The sequence below is a fragment of the Pongo abelii genome, chromosome 15 (assembly GCF_028885655.2).
Source record: "Pongo abelii isolate AG06213 chromosome 15, NHGRI_mPonAbe1-v2.0_pri, whole genome shotgun sequence".
NCBI classification, from domain to species: Eukaryota; Metazoa; Chordata; class Mammalia; order Primates; family Hominidae; genus Pongo; species Pongo abelii.
Window position 1 is genome coordinate 6,630,324 of NC_072000.2, and position 20,115 is coordinate 6,650,438.

Genomic DNA, 20,115 nt, shown 5'->3' on the forward strand with positions numbered 1-20,115 from the left:
GAATGGAGTGGAATGCAATGGAGTGGAATGCAGTGGAATCGAGTGGAGTGGAGTGGAGTGGAATGGATTGTATTGGAGTGGATTGGAGGGGAGTGGAGTGGAGTAGAATGGAGTAGATTGGAAAGGAATGGAGTGTAAAAGAGTACAATGGAGTGGAATGGAGTGTAATGGAATGGAGTGGAATGGAAAGGAGTGGAGTGGAATGGAACGGAATGGAATAGATCGGAGTGGAGTGGAATAGAGTGGAATGGATTGGAATGGAGTGGAATGGAATGGAGTGGAATGGAATTGAATGGAGTGGATTGGAATGAAATGGAATGGAATAGAGTGCAATGGAGTGGAATGGAGAGTAACTGAATGGAGTGGAATGGAATGGAGTGGAGTGGAGTGAAGTGGAATGGAAAGGAGTGGAGAGTAATGGAGTGGAGTGGAGTGGAATAGAGTGGAGTGGAGTGGAGTGGAATGGAGTGGAGTGGAGTGGAATGGAGTGGGGTGGAATGGAATGGAGTGGAGTGGAATGGAATGGAGCAGAGTGGAAAGCAGTGGAGCTGACTGGAATGGAATGGAATGGAATGGAGTGCAGTGGGATGGAGTAGAGTGGAGTGGAATGGAATGGAGAGGAGTGGAATACTATGGAATGGGATGGAGTGGAGTGCAATGGAATGAAGAGGAGTTTAATGGAATGGAATGGAGTAGAGTTGAAAGGAATGGTATGGAGTGGAATGGAATGGAGTGGAGTGGAGTTGATTGGAGTGCAGTGGAGTGGAGTGGAATGGAATGGAGTGGAACGGAATGGAGTGGAAAGGACTGGAATGGAATGGAGTGGAGTGGAGTGCAGTGGAATGAAGCAGAGTGGAACAGAATGGAGTGGATTGTAAAGTAATGGATTGGAGTGGAGTGGAATGGAATGGATTGGTGTGGAATGGATTGGAATGGAGATGATTGGAATGGAAGAGAGTGGAGGGGAATGGAATAGAGTGGTTGGGAAAGCAATGTAACGGAGTGGAGTGGAATGGATTGGAATGGAGTGGAGTGTATTGGATTGGAGAGGAGTGGAATGGAATGGAGTGGCACGGTGTGGAGTGGATTGGAATGTAGTGAAATGGAGTGGAGTGGAGTGAAGTGAAATGGACTTTAATGTGAGTGGAATGGAGTGGAAGAGAATGAATTGGAGTGGAATGCAATGGAGTGGAGTGGAATGTATTGGAGTGGGGTAGAATGGAATGGAATGGAGTGGAGTGGAATGGAATGGAGTGGAGTGGAATGCAGTGGAGTGGAATAGAATGGAGTGGAATGGAGTGGAATGGAGTGAAGTGGAATGAAATGGAATAGAGTGGACTAGAGTGGAATGGTATGGAGTGGATTGGAATGGAATGGAGTGAAATTGACAAGAATGGAATGGAGTGGAGTGGAGTGGAGTGGAATGGAATGGAGTGAAATTGACAAGAATGGAATGGAGTGGAGTGGAGTGGAGTGGAATGGAGTGGAGGGGAATGGAGTGGAATAGAGTGGTATGGAATGGAATGGATTGGAGTGTAATTGAGTGGAATGGAATGGAATGGATAGGAATGGCATGGAGTGGAGTGGATGGGAGTGGAGTGCAGTGGAGTGGAGTGGAGATGAGTGGAGTGGAGTGGAGTGGAATGGAATGGAATGGTACTGTGCAATGCAATGGAATGGAACGGTATGAAATGGAGTGGAATAATGAAATGTGAGCTGACATTGTGCCACTGCACTCCAGGCTTGGTGACAGAGTGGGATACTCTTGTAGGTAAGGAATGGAATGGAATGCAGTGCAATGGAATGGAATGGAATGGAATGGAATGGAATGGAGTGCAGTGGAATGAAGTGGAGTGTAGTAGAATGGAGAGGATTGGAAAGGAACGAGATGGAGTGGAATGAAGTGGAATATAGTGCGGTTTAGTTGAGTGCAGTGGAATGGAGAAGAATGGAATGTGATGGAATGTAATGTAGAGGAGTGGAGCGCAGTGGAGTGGAGAGGAGTGGAAAGGAGTGGAATAGATTCAGATCTAATGGAATGTACTGTAGTGGACTGCAGTGGAGTGTAACGGAACGGAATGGAATGGAACAGAACGGAACAGAACGGAACGGAAAGGAGAAATGTGTGCTGAGATTGTGCCACTGCACTACAACCTGTGTGACACAGGGAGATCCTGTTGAAAGAAAGGAGTGTAATGGAATGGAGTGGAATGGAATGGAATGTAGAGGAGAGTAGTGGAATGGAGTGGAATGGAATGGAATGGAATGCAATGCAATGGAATGCAAGGGAATAGAATGCAATGCAATGGAAAGTTTGCATGTAATGTGAGCTGAGATTGTGTCACTGAACTCCAGTTTGGGTGACAGTGATATCCTGTCGAAAGAAAGGAATGGAATGCAATGGAGTGAAATGGAATGGGATGTTATACAATGGAGTGGAGGGGAGTGACATAAAATGGAGTGGGAAGGAATGGAGTGTAGGGGAATGGAGTGGAGTGGAATGCAATGGAATGGAGGGGAGTGAAGTGGAGTGGAGTGGAATGGAGTGGAGAGGAGTGGAATGGCATGTAATGTAATGGAATGGAGTTGAGTGCAGTGGAATGCAATGGAGTGGAGTACAACTGAAAGTAAGGAGTGGAGTGAAGTGGAGTGGAATGGAATGGAGAGCAATGGGATGGAATGGAATCAGTGGAGTGAAGTGGAGTGGAATGGAATGGAGTGGAGTGGAGTGCAGTAGAGTGGAGTGGAGTGGATTGGAATGGAGTCTAATGGAATGGAGTAGAATGGAATGGAGTGGAATGGAGTTGAGTGGAATGGGGTGGAGTGGAGTGTAATGGAATGGCATGGAGTGGATTGGAGTGGAATGGAATGACTAGGAGTGGAATGGAAGAGACTGGAATGGAATGGAGAGGAGTGGTATGGAATTGAAAGGAATGGAGTGGAATGGATTGGAGTGGATTGGAATGGAATGGAGTTAAGTGGAGTGCAGTGTAATCGAGGTGAGCGGAAGGGAGTGGAGTGGAGGGGATTGGACTGGAGTGGAAAGGAGGCGAGTGAAATGGAGTGGAGTGGAGTGGATTTTAGTGAAATGGAATGGAATGGAATGCAATAGAGTGGAATGGAGTGGAGTGGAATACAGTGGAGTCAAGAGGAATGGAATGGAATGAAGTGGAATGGAGTAGAATGGAATAGAGTGGAGTGGAATGGAATGGATTGGAATGGAATGGAATGGAGTAGAGTGGAGTGCAGTGGAATGGAATGGAGTTTAGTGGAATGGATACGAATGGAGTGGAATGGGATGGAATGGAGAATAATGGATTGGAGAGGAGTGGAACAGAATGGAATGGAGAGGAATGTAATGGAGTGGAGTGGAATGGCGTGGAGTGGAGTCGAAAGGAATAGAATGGAGAGGAAAGGAGTGGAGTGGAATGAAGTGGAGTGGGATGAAATAGAATGGAATGAAATGGAGAGGAGTGGAATGGAATGGAATGAAATGGAGTGGAATGATGTGGAGTGGAAAGGAATGGAATGGAATCGAATAGAGTGAAGTGGATTGGAGTGGAGTGGATTCGAGTGGAGTGGAATGGAGTGTAGTGGTATGGAGTGGAATGGAGTGGAGTTGAATGGAATGGAATGGAGTGGAAACGTGTGGAGTGGAATGGATTGGAAGGTAATGGAGTCGAGTGGAGTGGAGTGGAATGAAGTAGAGTGGAACGGAATGGAATGGTGTGGAGTGGAATGGAATGGAGAGGAGTGGAATGGAATGGAAGGGAAGGGAGTGGAGTGGAATGGAATGGAGAGGAGTGGAATGAAATGGAGTGAAATGGAACGTAGTGGAATGGAATGTGGTGGACTGGAATGGAGTGGAGTAGAGTGGAGTTGAGTGGAATGGAATGAAGTGGAATGGAATGGAGTGGAATGGAGTGGAGTGGAGTGCAATGGAATGGGTTCGAATGGAGTGGAGTGGAATACACTGGCGTGGAGTGGAATGGAAAGGAATGGAATGGGGTAGAATGGAGTGGAATGTAATAGACTGCATGGGAATGGAATGGAATGCAATGGAATGGGGTGGAGTAGAGTGGTGTGGAGAGGAGGGGAGTGGAATGGAGTGCAGTGGAGAGGAGTGGAGTGGACTGGAATGGAATGGGGTTGAATAGAATGGAGTGGAATGCAGTGGGGTGGAGTGGAGTGAAATGAAATGGAATGCAGTGAAATGCAGAACAATGGAAGGGAGTGGAGTGGAATGGAATGGAGTGGAATGGAATGGAACGGAGTGGAGTGGAATGGAATGTACTGGAGTGAAATGGAATGGATTGGTGTTTAAAGGAGTGGAGAGGAGTGGAATGGAATGCAATGCAGTGGAGTGGAGTGGAATGGAGTGGAAGAGAATGGAGTGTAGTGGAATGTATTGGAGTTGATTGGAAGGAATTGGAATGCAGTGGAATGGAATGGAGTGAAGTGGAACCTAACGGAGTGGAATGGAATGGTTTGGAGTGGAGTGTAGTGGAATGGAATGGAGTGGAATGGAATGGAGTGGAGTGGAAAAGAGTGGAGTGGAATGGAATGCAATGCAGTGGAGTGGAATGGTATGGAATGGAGTAGAATGGGGTGTAATGGAGTGGAGTGGAGTGGAATGAAATGGATCAGAATCGAATGGATTGGATTGGAATGGAGTGGAGTGGAGTGAAACGGAGTGAAGTGGAGTGGAGAGGAGTGGAACGGAGTGGAGTGGAATGGGGTGGAGTGGAATGGAGTGGAGTGGAGTGGAACGGAGTGGAGTGGAGAGGAAAGGAGTGGGGTGGCTAGGAACGTAATTAAGTGGAGTGGAACGTAATGGAGAGGAGTGGAATGGAATGGAAAGGAGTGGAATGGAATGAAATGGAATGCAATGGAAGGCAATGGAAAGGAATGGAACAAAATGGAATGGAATGCAATGGAATGGAATGGAATGGAATAAAGTAATGTGAGCTGAAATTATGCAACTGCGCTCCAGGCTGGGTGTCAGAGTGAGATACTCTCGAAACTACGGAATGGAATGGAATGCAGTGGACTGCAGTGAAGTAGAGTGAAGTGGAATGGAGTGGAATGCCAAGGAAAGAAATGGGATGGAATGGAATGGAATGAAGTGGAGTGGATTTGGGTGGAGTGGACTGCAGTGAAATGGTGAGGAATGGAATAGGATGGAGTGAAGTGGAGTGGTGTGGAGTGGAGAGGAGTGTTATGGAGAAGAATGGAATTGGATGTAATGGAATGTAGTGGAGTGGAGTGGAATGGAATGGAACGGAACGAGACAGAAAGCCACGGAACGGGACGGAATGGAGAAATGTGTGCTGAGATTGCGCCACTGAGCTACAGGTTGTATGACATGGGGTGATCCTGTCGAAAGAAAGAAGTGGAATGGAATGGATTGGAAAGTAGCAGAGTGGAATTGAGTGGAATGGAATGGAATGGAATGGAAGGGAATGGAGTGGATTGGAGGAGAGCGGATCAGAAAGGAATGGAACGTTATGTAACGGGATGGAATGTGAGATGAGATTTTGCCACTGTGCTACACACTTGGTGACAGAGTGAGATACTCTCGAAAAAAAGGAATGGAATGGAATGCAGTGGAAAGGAATGGAATATAATGGAGTGGAGTGTAGTGGAGGGGAGTGAAATGGAGTGGAATGAAGAGGAATGGAATGGGATGGAATGTAATCGAATGAAGTGGAGTGGAGTGGGTTAGTGTGGAGTGGAATGGAATCGGATGTAATGGAGTGGAGTGGAGTGGAGTGGAGTGGAACGGAGTGGATTGGAATGGAATGGAATACAATGGATTGGAATGCAATGGAATGCAATGGAATGGATAGAATGCAATGAAACGTTGTCATGTAATGTGAGCTGAAATTGGGCCACTGTACTCCAGCCCAGGTATCACAGTGATAGCCTGTTGAAATAAAGGAATGGAATGCAATGGAATGAAATGGAATGGAATGGAATGCAATGGAGTGGAGTGGAGTGGAATGGAGTCGAATGGATTGCGATGGAGTGGAATGGAATGCAGTGTAGTGGAGTGGAGTGGAGTGAAATAGAATGGAATGGGATGGGATGGAATGGTTGCAATAGAATGGTGAAAAGAAATGTGGGCTGAGTTTGTACCACTGCAGTACGGCCTTTGTGACAGAGTGAGATCCTGTGGAAAGAAAGGAATGGAAAGGAATGGAGTGGAGTGGTGTTGAGTGGAGTGATATTGAATGGAGTGGAGAAGGGTGGAAAGGAGTGGAGAGGAGTGGATTGGAGTGGAGTGGAATGGACTGGAGTGGAGTGGAATGTAATGGAGTGTAATGGATTGGAAAGGAATGGAATGGAGAGTAGTGCAGTGGAATGGAATGGAGGGGAGTGGAGTGGAATGGAGTGAAGTGGAAAGGAATGGAATGGAGAAGAGTGTAATGGAATAGAATGGAATGGAGTGGATTGGAATGGAGTGGAGTGGATTGGAATGCAGTGGAGCAGAATTGAAAAGAGTGAATAGTGGTGGAGTGGATTCGGCAGGAGAGGAATGGAGTGGAGTGGATTGGATTGGAATGGAATGGAGTAAAATTGAGTGCAATCGAATAGAGTGGAGTAGAATGGAATGGAGTGGAATGGACGGGAATGGAATGGAATGGAGTGGAGTGGAGTGGAATGGAATGGAGTGAAGTGGAAAGGAATGGAACGAAGTAAAGTGGAATGGAATGCAATGCAATGGAGCTGTATGGAATGGAGTGGAATGGAGTGTAAAGGAGTGGAGTGGCGTGGAACATAATGGAATTGAATGAAACGGGATCAAGAAATGTGTGCTGAGATTGTGCCACTGCTCTTCAGACTGTGTGACAGAGGGAGATCCTGTCGAAAGAAAGGAGTGGAATGGAAAGGTTTGGAATGGAATATGATGGAATGGATTCGATTGGAATGGAGTGGAATTGAGTGGATTGGATTGGAGTGCAATGGAATGGAATGGAATGGAATGGTGAAATGAAAAGTGAGCTGAGATTGTGCCAATGCACACCAGGATGGATGACAGAGTGAGATCCTGTCAAAAGAAAGGAATGCAATGGAAGGGAGTGGAATGGAATGAAATGGATTGGAGTGGAGTGGAGTGGAGTGCAAAGGAGTGGAGTTGAATGGAATGGAGGGGAGTGGAATGGAATGGACTGCAGAGGAGTGGAACAGAGAGGATTGGAATGGAGTTGAGTGTAGTGGAGTACAATGGAATGGAGTGGAGTGGAATGGAATGGAGTGCAGTGTAATTGAATGGAATGGGATGGAATGGAAAGGACTGGAGTGGACTGGAATGGAGTGGAGTTGAGGGAGTGGAATTGATTGGAGTGGAGTGGAGTGGAATGGAATAGAATGGAAGGGAATGGTGTGGATTGGAGTGGAGTGGAATGCAGTGGAATGGAGTGGAAAGGAATTTAGTGGAATGGAATGGAATGGAGTGGAGAGGAATGGAATGGAGTGCAGTGGAATGGAGTGCAGTGGAATGGAGTGGAGTGGAGTGGAATTCAGTGGAGTGGAATGGAACAGAGTGGAGTAGAATGGAATGGAGTTGAATGGAATGGAATAGTGTGGAGTGGAATGCAATGGAGTGGAATGGAATGGAATGAAGTGGAATGGAATGGAGTGGAGTGGAATGGAATGGAGTGAATTGCAGTAGAGTGGAATGGAATGGAGTGGAGTGCGGTGGAGTGGAATTCAGTGGAATGGAGTGGAATCGAATGGACAGGAGTGGAATGGAATGGAGTGGAGAGGAGTGGAATGGAATGGAGTTTAGTGGAATGGAATGGAATGGAGTGGAAAGGAGTGGAGTGGAATGGAATGGAGCAGTATGGAACGGATTGGAGTGGAGTGAAATGGAATTCAGTGGTGTGGTGTGGAGTGGAGTGGAACAGAATGGAATGGAGTGGAATGAAGAAATGTGTGCTGAGATTGTGACACTTCTCTTGAGCCTGTGTGACAGAGGGAGATTCTGTCGAAAGAAAGGTGTTGAATGGAAGGGATTGGAATGGAATAGCATGCAATGGATTGGAGAGGAGTGGAGTGGAATTGAGTGGAATGGAGTGGAGTGAAGTGGAATGGAATGGAATGCAATGGAATGGAATGGAATGTTGAAATGAAACCTGAGCTGAGATTGTGCCACTGCACACCAGGAGGGGTATCAGAGTGTGATCCTGTCAGAAAATGGAATGGAATGGAGTCGAACGGAGTGAAATGGAGTGGAGTGGAGTAGAATGGAGTGCAAAGGAGTGGAGTTGAAAAGAATGGACTGGAGTGCAATGGAATGGACTGGAGTGGAGTGGAAAGGAAAGGATGGAATGGAGTCTAGTGGAGTGGATTACAATGGAATTGAGTGGAGTGTAATGGAATGCAGTGGATTGGAATGGAATAGAGTGGAGTGGAATGGAATGGAATGGGATGAATGGAAAGGAGTGGCGTGTACAGGAATGGAGTGGAGTAGAGGGAGTGGAATTGATTGTAGTGGAGTGGAGTGGATTGTAGTGGAGTGGAATGGAATGGAATGGAATGAAGTAGAGTGGAGTGGATTGGAAAGGAGTTAAATGGTGGGCAATGGAATGGAGTGTAACGGAATGGAATGTTGTGGAGTGGAATGGAAAGGATTGGAGTGGAGTGAAGTGGAGTGGAATGGAATGGAGTGGAGTGGAATGGAATGGGTGTTGTGGAATTGAATGGAGTGGAGTGGAATGGAGTGGGTGGGGTCGAGTATAATTTAGTGGAGTGGAATAGAGTGGAATGAAGTGGAATGGAGTGCAGTGGAATGGAATGGAGTGGAATGGAATCGAGTGTAGTGGAATGGAATGGAGTGGAATGGAATGCAATCGTGTGGAGTGGAATGGAATGGAGTGGAATGGAATGCAATCGTGTGGAGTGGAATGGAATGGAGTGAAAATGAATGGAATGGAGTGGAGTGGAATGGAATGGAGTGGAGTGGAATGGAGTGGAGTGGAGTGGAATGGAGTGGAGTGGAGTGGAATGGAATGGAGTGGAGGGGAATGGAATGGAGTGGAATGGAATGAATTGGAGCGGAGCTGAATGGAGTGGAGTGGAGCGGAATGGAGTGGAGTGGAGCGGAATGGAGTGGAGAGTAGTGGAATGGAGTGGAGTGGAATGGAGTGGAGTGGAGTGGATTGGAATTCAATTGCGTGGAATGGAATGGAATGGAGTGGAGTGGAATGGAGAGATATGGAGTGGAATGGAATGGAGTGGAGTGGAATGGAGTGGAGCGGAGTGGAATTCAAAGGAATGGAATGGAATGGAATTATATAGAGTGGAATGGAGTGGAGTGGAGTGGAGTTAAATGAAGTGGAATTGAGGGGAATGGAGTGGAATAATGAAATGTGAGCTGAGATTGTGCCACTGTACTCCAAGCTGGGTGAAAGAGTGAGACACTCTTGAAAGAAAAGAATGGAATGGAATGCAGTAGAATGGAATGGAATGGAATGGAGTGGACTGCAGTGGAGTGGAGTGGAGTGAAGTGGAATGGAGTGGAAAGGAGAGGAATGGAATGGAATGCAATGGAAGGGAATGAAGTGGAGTAGAGTGAGGTGGGGTGGAGTGCAGTGGAATGGAGCGGAATGGAATGGTATGGAGTTGTATTGAGTGCAGTGGAGTTCAGTGGAGTCTAGAGGAATGGAATGGAGTGGAGTGGAATCAGATGTAATGGAATGCATTTTAGTGGACTGGTATGGAGCACAACGTAATGGAACGGAATCAAACGGAATGGAACAGAACGGAAAGGAATGGAATGGAATGGCGAAATATGTGTGCAGATTGTGCCACTGCACTATAAGCTGTGTGACAGAAGGAGATCCTGTCGAAAGAAAAGAGAGGATTGGAATGGAATGCATTGGTGTGGAGTGAAGTGAAATTCAGTGGAATGGAATGGAATGGAATGGAATGGAAAGGAGTGGAATGGAATGGAATGGAAAGGAATGGAATGGACAGGATTGGAGGGGAGTGGACTGAAGCAGAATGGAATGGAACGGAATGGAATATGAGCTAAGATTGTGCCACTGCGCTCCAGGCTGTGTGAGAGAGTGAGATACTCTCCAAGGAAAGGAATGGAATGGAATGTAGTGGAATGGAATGGAATAGAATGGAGTGGACTGGTGTTGAGTGGACTGAAGTGAAGTAGAGTAGAGTGGAGTGGAGAGGAATGGAATGGGATGGAATGGAATGGAATGAAGTGAAGTTGAGTGGGGTGCAGTGGAGTGCCGTGTAATGGAGCGTAATGGAATGGGTTGGAGTTGAATGGAGAGGAGTGGAGTGCAGTGGAGTCTGGAGGAGTGGAATGGAGTGGAGTGGAATCGGATGTAATGGAATATAGTGCAGTGGAGGGGAGTGGAGTGGAACAGAATGGGTTTCAACGGAATGGAATTGAATGAAATATAATGGAATAGAACGGAGTGGAATGGAATGGAATGAAATGTAATTTGTTGGAATGAAATGCAACGACTGGCAATAGAATACAATGCAATGCAATGGAATGTTGACATCCAATGTTAGCTGAGAATGTGCCACTAAACTCCAGCCTGGGTGACACAATGATATCCTGTTGAAAGAAAGGAATGGAATGCAATGGAGTGAAATGGAATGGAATGGAATGGATTGCAGTGGAGTGGAGTGGAGTGGAGTAGAGTGGGGTGGAGTGGAGTGGGATGGAGTGGAATGGAGTCGAATGGAATGCAATGGGGTGGAATGGAATGGAGTGAAGTGGAGTGAAGTGGAGTGAAATAGAATGGAATGGAATGGTATGGAATGGAATGCAATGGAATGGTGAAAAGAATTGTGAGCTGAGATTGTGACACTGCACTCCAGCCATTGTTACAGAGTGAGATGCTGTGCAAAAAAGGAATGGAAAGGAATGGATTGGAATGGAATGGAACGAAATGGAGTGGAGTAGAGTGGAATGAAGTGAGTGGAGTGGAATTGAGGGGAGTGGAACGGAGTGGAGTGGAATGGAGTGGAGTGGAATGGAAAGGAATGGAGTGGATTGGAATGCAATGGAGTGGAGTGGAATGGAATGGAGTGGAGTGGAATGGAATGGGGTGGAGTGGAATGCAATGGAGTGGAATGGAATGGAGTGAAGTGGAACGCAGTGGAGTGGAGTGAAATGCAGTGGAGGGAGTGGAATGGAATGGAATGGAGTGGAATGGAATGGAATGGAGTGGAATGGAATAAAGTGGAGTGGGATGGAGTGTAGTGGAGTGTAGTGGAGTGGAAAGGAGTTGAGTGGAATGGAATGCAGTGCAGTGGAAAGGAGTGGAGTGGAATGGAACGGAGTGGAATGGAATGGAGTGGAGTGGAATCGAACGGATTGGAAAGGAATGGAATGGAGTGGAATGGAATGGAGTGGAGTGGAATGGACTGTAGTGGAGTAGAATGGAATGGGTTGGAGTGGAATGGAATGGAGTGGAGAGGTATGGACGGGAGCGGAGTGGATTGGAATGGGTTGGAGTGGAATGGAATGGAGTGGAGTGTAATGGAGGGGAGTGGAGTTAAATGGAATGGAGTGCAATGGAATGGAGTGGAGATCTATGGAGTGGAGTGGAGTGGAATGGAATGGATTGGAGTGGAATGTAATGGAGTGGAAAGGATTGGAATGGAATGGAGTGGAGTGGGATGGAGTGTAGTGCAATTGACTGGAATAGAATGGAATGGAATGTAGTGGAGTGGAATGGAATGGAGTTAACTTCAATGAAATGGAGTGGAGAGGAAAGGAATGGAATGGAGTGGTGTGGAATGGAATGTAACGGAAGAGAGCAGAATTGAATGGAGTGGAGTGGAGTGGAAGGAAATGGAGTGGAGTGGGATGAAATGGAATGGAGTGCAGTCGAGTGGAATGGAGAGGAAGGGAATGGAATAGAGTGGAGTGGAATGGAATGCACTAGAGTGGAGTGGAATGGAATGGAGTGGAATGGAGTGGAGTGGAGAGGAGTGGAGTGGAGTGGAGTAGAGAGAAGTGGAGTGGAATCGAGTGGAGTGGAATGGAATGGAGTGTAGTGGAGTGGAGTGGAGAGGAGTGAAATGGAATGGTATGGCATGGAATGGATAGGAGTGGACTGGAAGGGAATGGAGTGGAGTGGAAAGGAATGGATTGGGCTGGAAAGGAAAGGAATGGGTTGGAGAGGGGTGGAGTGGAGTGCAGTGGAGTGGAAAGGAATGGAATGGAGTGGTGTGGAATAGAATGGTATGGAATGGAGCAGAATGGAATGGAGTGGATTTTAGTGGAATGGAGTGGAGTGGAATGGAACGGAATATAGTGGAATGGAGTTCATTGGAATGGAGTGGAGTGGAATGGAACGGAATATATTGGAATGGAGTTCATTGGAATGGAGTGGAGTGGAATGGATTTGAGTGGAGTGGAATGGAATGTAGTCGAATGAAGTGGAATGGAATGGAGTGGAGAGGAATGGATTGGAGTGAAATGGACTGCAGTAGAATGGAATGGAGTGGAGTGGGAGGGAATGGAGTAGAGTGGAAAGGAATGGAATGGAGTGGTGTGGAATGGATTGGAATGGAATGGAGTGGAACGGAATGCAGTGGAGTGGAGTGAACTGGAATTTATTGAAGCAGAAAGAAATGAAGTGGAGTGGAGTGGAAAAGAGTGGAGTGGAATGGAATAGAGTGGAGTGGAATTGAGTGGAATGGATTGGAGTGGAGTGGAGTGGAGTGAAATGGAATTGAATGGAATGGAATGAAGAAATGGGTGCTCAGATTTTTCCACTGCACTGTAGCTTGTGTGACAGATGGAGATCCTGTTGAAAGAAAGGAGTGGAATAGAAGTGATTGGAAAAGCATGGCAAAAAATGGATAGGAGTGGAGTGGAGTGGAGAGGAGTGCAATGGAATAAAATGGAATGGAATGGAATGGAATAGAAAGGAATGGAATAGAATGGAATGGTGAAAAGAAATGTGACCTGAGATTCTGCCACTTCACACAATCCTGGGTGAAAGAGGGAGATCCTGTAAAAAGTAAGGAATGGAATGGAATGTAGTGGAATGGTTTGAAATGGAGTGGAGTGGAGTGGAGTGGAAAAGAGTGGAGTGGAATAGAATGGAGTGGAGTGGAACGGAATGGACAGGAGTGGAGTGCAATGGAATGGAGTGGAATGGAGTGGAGTGGAGTGGAGTGGAATGAAATTGACTGGAGTGGAAAAGAATGAAGTGGAGTGGAATGGAATGGAATGGAGTGGAGGGTAGTGGGGTGGAGTGGAATGGAGTGGAGTGGAGGGAAATGGAGTGGAGTGGAGTAGTGTCAATTGATTGGCGTGGAGTGGAAAAGAGTGGAGTGAAATGGAACGGAATGAGATGGAATGGAAAGGAGTGGAGTGGACTGGAATGGAGTGGAGAAGACTGAAATGGATTGGAATGGAGTTCAATGGAATGGAGTGGAGTGGAAAGGAATGGAATGGAGTCTAGTGGAATGGAATGAAGTGCAGTGGAATGGAGTGGAGTTGAATGGGGTGGAGTGGAATGGAATGGAGTGCAATGGAATGGAGTGGAATGAAGTGGAGTGGAGTGGATTGGGGTGGAGTGCAGTGGAATGGAATGTAACAGAGTGGAATGGAATGGAACTGAGTGGAATAGATTGGAATGGAATGAAGTGGAATGTAATGCAGTACAGTGGAATGGAATGGAGTGAAATGGATAGGAATAGAATGGAATGAATTGGGGTGGATTGGAGTGGAGTGAATTGGAGTGAACTGGAATGGAGTCGAATGGAATGGGATGGAGTGGAATGGAATGGAGTGGAGTGTAGTGGAGTGCAATAGAATGGAATACAATGGTATGGAATGGAATGCAATGGAATGGTGAAAAGAAATGAGAGCTGAGACGGTTTCATTGCATTCCAGCATTTGTGACAGAGTGAGATCCTGTGGAAAGAAAGTAGTGAACTGCAATAGAGAGGAATGCAATGAAATGGAGTAGAATCAAATGAAGTGGAGTGGAATGGAGTGGAGTTGAGTGCAATGGAATGGAATGAAGTGGAGAGGAGTGGAGTGGAGTGGAGTAAAATTGAGTGGAGTGGAGTGGAAAACAGTGGAGTGAAATGGAATGGAATCAGATGGAATAGAAAGGAGTGGAGTGGACTGGAATGGAGTGGAGTGCAGTGAAATGGATTGGAATGGAGTTCAGTGGAATGGAGTGGTGTGGAAAGGAATGGAATGGAATCTAGTGGAATGGAATGGAGTGGAGTGGAATGGAGTGAAGTTGAGTGGGGTTGAGAGGAATGGAACGCAGTGCAATGGAATGGTGTGGAGTGGAGTGGATTGGAGTAGAGTTCAGTAGAATGGAATGGAACGGAGTGGAATAGAGTGGAATGCAATGGAACGGAGTGGAATAGTGTGGAATGGAATGGAGTGGAATGGAATGCAATAGAGTGGAATGGAATGGAGTGGAATGGATAGGAATGGAATGGAATGAATTGGAGTGGATAGGATTGGAGTGAATTGGAATAAAGTACAATGGAGTCGAATGGAATGGGATGGAGTGGAATGGAATGGAGTGGAGTGGAGTGGAGTGAAATAGAATGGAATGGAATGGGATTGAATGGAATGCAATGGAATGGTGAAAAGAAATGTGAGCTGAGACTGTATCACTGCACTCAAGCATTTGTGACACAGTGGGATCCTGTGGAAAGAAAGTAATGAACTGGAATGGAGTGGAATGCAATGGAATGGAGTAGCATCAAATGGAGTGGAGTGGAATGGAGTGGAGTTGAGTGCAATGGAATGGAGTGGAGTGGAATGGAGTGGAGTGGAATGGAATGGAGTGGAGTGGAACGGAATGGAGTGGAGTGGAATGGAGTGGGCTTGAGTGGAATGGGAAGGAGTGGAGTGGATTGGAGTGGAGTGGTGTGGAATGGAGTGGAATGGAGTGGAGGGGAAAGGAATGGAGTGGAGTGGAATGGAATGGAGTGGAGCAGAATGGATTGGAGTGGAGTGGAATGGAATGGAGATGAGTATAATGGGATGGAATGGAATGGAATTGAGTGGAATGGAATGGAGAGGAATGGAATGGCATGGAATGGAATGGAATGGAGTGGAATGGAATGGAGTGGAGTGGAGTACAGTGGAGTGGAGGTGAGGGGAATGTAGTGGAAAGGAATCGAATGTAATGGAATATAGTGCAGTGGAGTAGAGTGGAGTGGAATGGAGTGGAATGGAACAGAAGAGAAAGGAACAGAACGGAATGGAATGGAATGGAGAAATGTGTGTTGTTATTGTGCTACTGCGCTACAGCCCTGTGACAGAGGGAGATACTGGGGAAAGAAAGGAGTGGAATGGAATGCAAAGGAATGGAATGGAATGGATTGGTGTGGAGAGGAGTGGGATTGAGTGGAATGGAATGGAATGGAATGGAATAGAATGGAATTGAATAGAGTGGAGTGGAAAGGAATGGTGTGGAGTGGAATGGAATGGAATGGAATGTAGTGGAATGGAATGGAGTGGAGTGGAAATGAGTGGAGTGGAGTGGAATGGAGTAGAGTGGAGTGGAATGGAGTAGAGTGGATTGGAGTGGAGTGAAGAGGAATGGAGTGGAGTAGATAGGAATGGAGTGGATTGGAATGGAGTGGAGTGGAGTGGATATTAACGGAAAGGAGTGGAATGGAATGCAATGGATTGGAATGGAATGGAATGGTATGGAGTGGAATGGAATGGAATGGAATGCAATGCAATGGAATGGAATTGAATGAAATGGAATGCAATGGAATGCAATGGAATGGAATGAAAAGGAATGGAATGTAATGGAATTGAATGGAATAACGAAATGTGAGCTGAGATTGTAAAACTGAACTCCAGGCTTGATTACAGAGTGAGATGTTCCCGAATGTAAGGAATGGAATGAAATTCAGTGGAGTGGAATGGAATGGAATGGAATGGAGTGGACTGGAGTGGAGTGGAGTGAAGTGGGTTGGAGTGGAAAGGAGAGGAATGGAATCAGATGGAATGGAGTGGAATGAAGTGGAGTGGAGTGGGGTAGAGTGGAGTGAGGAAGAATGGAGTGAAATGGAAGGGGTTGGAGTGGAACGGAGTGCAGTAGAGTGCAGTGGAGTGGAGAGGAGTGGAATGGAGAATGGAATCGGATGTAATGGAATGTAGTGCAGTGGAGTGCAGTGGAACAGAATGGAACGGAATGGAATAGAATGCAACATAACGAAACAGAATGGAGAAATATGTGCTGAGATTGTGCCACTGCGCTACAGCTTGTATGACACGGGGTGACCTGTTGAAAGAAAGGAGTGGATGGGAATGGAATGGAATGGAATGGAAAGGAATGTATTAGAGGGGATCAGAGTGGAATCCATTGGAATGGAACGGAATGGAATGGAATGGGATGGAATGGAATGGGATGGGATGGAATGGAATGGGATGGGATGGAATGGAATGGTGTGGGATGGAATGGAATGGAATGGAATGGATTGGAATGGAATGTAGCAGACTAGAGAGAAGCAGAATGGAATGGAATGGAATGGAACAGAATGGAACGGAATGGAATGTGAGCTGAGATTGCGCCACTGCACTACAGGCTTGGTGACAGAGTGAGATACTCTCGAAAGAAAGGCATGGAATGGAATGAAGTGGAAAGGAATGGAATAGAATGGAGTTGACTGGAGTGGAGTGCAGTGGAGTGGAGTGGAATAGAGAGGAATGCAAAGGGAAGGAATGGAATTGAATGAAGTGGAGTGGAGTGGGGTGAAGTCAAGTGCATTGGAATGGAGTGGAATGGAATGGGATGGAGTGGAATGGAGTGGAATTGAGTGCAGTGGAGTGGAAAGGAGTGGAATGGAGTGGAAGAGAATCGGATTTAGTGGAATGTAGTGGAGTGGAGTGGAGTTGAACGGAGTGGAATGGAATGGAATGGATTGGAATAGAAAGGAATGGCATGGAATGGAATGGAATGGAATGCAATGGAATGAAATGGAACAGAATGCAATGCAATGAAAAGTTGAGATGTAATGTGACCTCAAATTGGGCCACTACACTCCAGCCTGAGTTTCACAGTGATAACCTATCGAAAGAAAGAAATGGAATACAATGGAGTTAAATGGAATAGAATGGAATGGAATGGAATGGAATGGAGTGGAGTGGAGTGGAGTGGAGTGGAGTGGATTAGAGAGGAGTGGAGTGGAATGAAGTCGAATCGATTGGAATGGAGTGGAATAGAATGGAGTGGAGTGGAGGGGAGTGAAATAGAATGGAATGGAATGGGATGGAATGGAATTCAATGGAATGGGGAAAAGAAATGTGGCCTGAGATTGGGCCACTGCACTCCAGAATTTGTGACAGAGTCAGATCCTGTGGAAAGAAAGGAATGGAATGGAACGGAGTGGAATGGAACGGAATGGAGTGGAGTGGACTGGAGTGGAGTGCAGTGGAATGGAGTGGAGTGGAGTGGAGTGGAATGTATTGGAATGGAGAGTATTGGAGTGGAGGGGAATGGAATGGAGTCGAGTGGAAGGGAATGGAGCGCATTGGAATGTAATGGAATGGAATGGAGTAGAGTGGAATGAAATGGAGAGAAGTGAAATGGAATGGAATGGAATGGAATGCAGTGGAGGGGAATGGAATTGAGTGGAGTGGAGTGGAGTGTCGTGTAGTGGAGTGCAGTGGAATGCAGTGGACTGGAAAGCATTGGAGAGGAGTGGAGTGGAGTTGAGTGGAGTGGAATGGAATGGAGTGGAATGGAATGGAGTGGAGTGGAGTGGAATGAAATGGAATGCAGTGGAAAGAAGCGGAATGAAATGGAGTGGAGTGGAAGGGAATGGAATGGAATGGATTGGATTGAAATGGAATGGAGTGGAGTGGAATGGAATGGAGTGGAGTGGATTTGAATGCCGTGGAGAGGAATGGAATGGAGTGAAGTGGAGTGGAGAGGATTGGACCAGAGTGGAATGGAGTGGAATCGAATGGAGTGCAGTGGAATGGAATGGAGTGTAATGGACTGGAATGGAATTGAATGGAGTGGAGAGGAGTGGAATGGAAAGGAGTGGAGTGGAATGGAATGGAATGGAATGGAGTGGAGTGGAGTGGAATGGAATGGAGTGGAGGGGAGTGGAATGGAATGGAGTGGAATGGAGTTTAATGGAATGGAGTAGAATGGAATGGAGTGGAGTGGAATGGAATGAAGTGGAGTGGAATAGAATGGAGTAGAGTGGAAAGGAGTGGAGTGGAGTGGAATGGATTAGAGTGGAGTGGAAAGGAGTGGAGTGCATTGGAGTGGAGTGGAGAGGAATGGAGTGGAGTGGAAATGAGTGGAGTGGATTGGAATGAAGTGGAATCGAGTGGAATGTAATGGAAAGGAGTGGAATGGAATGCAATGGATTGGAATGGAATGGAATGGATTGCAATGCAATGGAATGCAATGGAATGGAATGCAATGGAATGGAATGAAAAGGAATGGAATGGAATTGAATTGAATGGAATAAAGAAATGTGAGCTGAGATTGTGCCACTGAACTCCAGACTGGGTTAAAAAGTGAGATTTTCTCGAATGTAAGGAATGGAATGAAATTCTGTGGATTGGAATGGAATGGAATGGAGTGGGCTGGACTGGAGTGGAGTGAAGTGGAGTGGAGTGGAAAGCAGAGGGATGGAATGGAGTGGAATGAAGTGGAGTGGAGTGGGTTGGAGTGGAGTGCGGAAGAATGGAGTGGAATGGAAGGGGATAGAATGGAAGGGAGTGGAGTAGAGTACAGTGGAGTGGAGAGGAGTGGAATAGAGAAGAATGGAATCGGATGTAATGGAATGTAGTGGAGTGGAGTGGAACGGAACGGAATGGAATGGAATAGAATGCAACATAACGGAACGGAATGAAGAATCATGTGCTGAGATTGTGCCACTGCTCTACAGCTTGTATGACAGAGGGTGACCTCTTGAAAGAAAGGTGTGGAAGGGAAAGAAATGGAGTAGAATGGAATGGAATGTATTAGAGGGGATCAGAGTGGAATCGAGTGGAATGGAACGGAATGGATTGGAATGGGATGGAATGGATTGGAATGTAATGGAGCAGATTAGAGAGAAGTGGAATGGAATGGAATGGAACGGTACAGAATGGAACAGAATGGAATGTGAGCTGAGATTGTGCCACTGTGCTACAAGCTTGATGAGAGAGTGAGATACTCTCGAAAGAAAGGAATGGAATGGAATGAAGTGGAAAGGAATGGAATAGAATAGAGTGGACTGGAGTGGAGTGGAGAGAAGTGGAGTGGAGTGGAATAGAGAGGAATGGAATGGGAAGGAATGGAATCGAGTGAATTGGAGTGGAGTGGGGTGGAGCCGAGTGCAGTGGAATGGAGTGGAGTCGAGTGCAGTGGAATGGAGTGGAATGGAATGGGATGGAGTGGAATGGAGTGGAGTTGAGTGCAGTGGAGTGGAGAGAAGTGGACTGGAGTGGAATAGAATCGAATTTAATAGAATGTAGTGGAGTGAAGTGGAGTGGAGTGAAACGGAGAGGAATGGAATGGAATGGATTGGAATGGAAAGTAATGGCATGGAATGGAATGGAATGCAATGGAATGCAATGGAACAGAATGCAATGCAATGAAAAGTTGACATGTAACGTGACCTGAAATTGGACCACTGCACTCCAGTCTGAGTTTCACAGTGATAACCTGTCGAAAGAAAGGAATGGAATGCAATGGTGTGGAATGGAATGGAATGGAATGGAATAGAGTGGAGTGGAGTGGAGTGGAATGGAGTCGATTTGGACTGGAAAGGAGTGGAGTGGAGTGGAGTGAAATAGAATGTAATGGAATGGGATGGAACGGAATGCAACGGAATGGGGAAAAGAAATGTGGGCTGAGATTGTGCCACTGCACCTCAGAAATTCTTACAGAGTGAGATCTTGTGGAAAGAGAGGAATGGAATGTAATGCAGTGGAATGGAAAGGAATGGAGTGGAGTGGAGTGGACTGGAGTGGAGTGCAGTGGAATGGAGTGGAGTGGAGTGGATTGGAGTGAAAAGGAGTGGAGTGGAATGTATTGGAATGGAAAGGAGTGGAGTGGAGTGGAATGGAATGGAGCGGAGTGGAAGGGAATGGAGCAGATTGGAATGGAATGGAGCAGAATGGAGTGT